General features: G+C 33.2%; 1 long non-coding RNA gene across 3 annotated transcripts; it reads left to right on the top strand.

Moving 5' to 3' along the window:
• The first annotated feature begins 1007 nt into the window (after positions 1-1007).
• On the top strand, positions 1008-2975 carry LOC130512829 (uncharacterized). Of its 3 annotated transcripts, none has more exons than XR_008946430.1 (4): positions 1008-1306; positions 1437-1562; positions 2088-2236; positions 2574-2975. It is a non-coding gene; the product is annotated as an uncharacterized LOC130512829 (long non-coding RNA). The 3 variants fall into 3 exon arrangements; XR_008946429.1 differs by having other exon boundaries at positions 1008-1346; XR_008946428.1 differs by having other exon boundaries at positions 1008-1562.

Raw genomic sequence — 2975 nt, 5'->3', positions numbered from 1 at the left:
ATTGGAAAACTATTGTTATTTGGTAATTCACCCAAGAGAGAGAGAGAGAGAGAGAGAGAGAGAGAGAGAGAGAGAGAGAGAGAGAGAGATATTTAGTGTTTTGGGTATACCCAAGGGTTTACAGTTTAGTGTTTAGGATTTATCCAATGGTTTAGGGTATATCCAAAAATTTAGGGTTTAGTGTTTGGATTTTTACCCAAGGGTTTAAACTTTGTCCAAGGGTTTAGAGTATATTGTTTAGTGTTTATGATTTACTCTTTTGTGACGGTTTTAAAATTGTCAAAAAAATTCATCTTTTGGCATCATTATTTAATACTCTTCATTGAAGTTGTTTTCTTTATCGAGAATTGTACTTCATACTTTATAGAATTTTTGGATAATATTTTTAGTTTTATTATCTTTTCTTTTAATATGTCTACATAAATTTTACGAGTCAAATTTATGCATAAAATAATTTTAATCTAAAATAAATAATTACAACATATATACCATCCAATTCTAATTAGTGATAATGTAAAATATGTTACTTATCTAACTATACACTATTAATTCCAGATTTGGAAAAAAATATCTTCTTAAACACATAAATTATTTTGGGACGTTGCAATTATACATACACACAATAACTACCTCTTGATACTGAAGTTACTTTGTTCCATCTTGTTCTTTTAAAATATTGAGTACCATCATTTTTACTGTACCTGATGCTTTATCTCAAAGACGGTGGTATTATGATATAAAATCCGTTACTTCGAAACCTGAGCACTATTTTGTCTGTAATTTGAAACTGTACAATGTCCGCACAGGGTGCGGGCCGGTCACCTAGTATCTATTATTATTACACTACTAAAAGTGCAATACGAAGCTCTATGGGACTGTCCACGTCGTTTAATTAAATCCACCTATCAGAACATTTCATTTTGCCACCTCATCTCTGCTTGGGCGATTCTAAAAAAACTCGGGCCTCCTACACTTGGGCTCTTAATTTTCCTGAAATCAACTCTATGAGTCTCATGTACGACCCATATGAAAAATACTTGACAAATCTTAATTACCTAAAATAATCGATCTACGATCAATCTCCGTTTCATCTTCTTTCAATCTCTGTTACCCATCCTCCTCTGCAATCAACAACCATTTGCTTTAATTCCCTCTTAATTCACATCTCATGTCGCTTTGTATTTCACATCTCACGAAGTCTATCTCGATCCGAGTTACGATTCCGACTCATACATTTCTTGGAGGCGAAAAATGCAGCAAAGGAGGGAGCTCTATTGGACTGGAGATTCTCATCACCGACGAACAGGTTTGTGTCTTTAACCAAAAATTTGAGACCAGTAACCAAGGTAACGTAACATAATCTAGAATGTATACTTTCATAGTCAATCTATAAAACAGCTTCTGATTTTGTTTGTTGTTTTATTTCTTTAATTAAGGTGGCCATGACAAGCTTGATCTCAGCTTGGGAATGTCACTTTCCCCCGGGAATGCTTCAAAGCGAAACGGAAGGCTCTTTCATTACCCTTAATACTTATGAGATTCATCGTGGAGTTGGTTTAACGGTAATTTCTCAACACCAATATCTGAAAATGGTTTAGAAAAGGTTTCTTTGAATTATTATTGTTTCTTTATAGTATTATGATTCCGTAAATGACTTCTCTTGCGTTGGTTTGTGTTAAGTTTTGATATCAATTTTGTGATTTTTATATATTTTTTACAGCAATTTTGTGATTTTTATCATCTACGATAAAGGTTAACAGAAGATGCGTACTTTAGCTATCTTTCCTTTGTTTAGAGTTAGATTTTTTTTTGTATGGAGTGTGAATTTATTTATTTAGTTTGAAACCAATAAGTCCAACTAATCTGTGCTTTGGCTCATCTTACTCTTTTTCTTTTTTCTTTCTGAGCTATTTAGTTGCTTGCATAGATTGTTCTATAAATCGTTTCCCTTATGTAATTGTGCATTGTCTCAACACTTTCAAACACGTGATGAAAGAATTAGCTATCTATGAACTCAGTAGGTTTGATTGTAACTTTTGTTACTTTTCAAAGGCGGAGCATTGCGCTGATGCATAAATGATCTACAGGTTTTTGGAGGTTAATGACACTGGAAAAACACATGCTTCGTACCATATATATATATATATATATATATATATATATAGGTTATGCTTTTCACATGGAGTTTAAGTAAGGTGGAAAACGCCACTGAGATCTTCAATCTCAGAATATCTAGGTAATGTTCTTTGTCATGGTCATCGTAGTTTCACAGTCAGCTGTTGTCACATGGCATGATTTAGAAGTGTTAAACTTTGTACAAAAAAAACTAACTTATTTTGCAACTCACTATTAATCAGTTGCGCCAATACCAGCAGAGAAATTGAGAATGAGAGTCGGAATATTTTAGCACCTAAGGATCATATTAGTTTTCAAAGCTAGAATCATGCAAAAAATGAGTCGTAACAGACAAATTGATCAACTTAAAGGATCACTTCTCCATTTATCTTCCCATAATGTTTTGATTAATCTTTAGCTTGCTATCTTATTTTCTAAGCTGATTCTTTTGTTGTCAGGTTGTAATTAGCAGCTTAGCCACAAACAAATTGATCACCTTAAAGGATCACTTCTCCATTTAGCTTAACGTTGGACATCTTGATCCTGATGGTATCTACACTGGCCAGTTCGCCACACTCCCCTCTGCGTATTTGTCTGTGCCCAGATTTGTCATAGCTCTCAACTAATCTACGTTAGATTTACTTTTTCATCATCTCAGATCTTAGTTTAGTCTTCCATAATTGTATTTTTAGCAAAAAGTATGATTGTGTTGGTCTTTCAACGTTTTCATTCTTATGAAACATAACGATGATACTAAAAATGTTTGTTTAAGTAGTTGTTTCTAAACAATTATTTCTATAAAACAGTGGTGGATATGAAACTATTTTACTAAATGCTATTCAGGTCCACCGTCTCACTCA

This window comes from Raphanus sativus, chromosome 5 (genome assembly GCF_000801105.2).
Source record: "Raphanus sativus cultivar WK10039 chromosome 5, ASM80110v3, whole genome shotgun sequence".
In the NCBI taxonomy this organism is placed as follows: Eukaryota; Viridiplantae; Streptophyta; class Magnoliopsida; order Brassicales; family Brassicaceae; genus Raphanus; species Raphanus sativus.
This window is presented reverse-complemented; position numbering and strand designations above follow the sequence as displayed.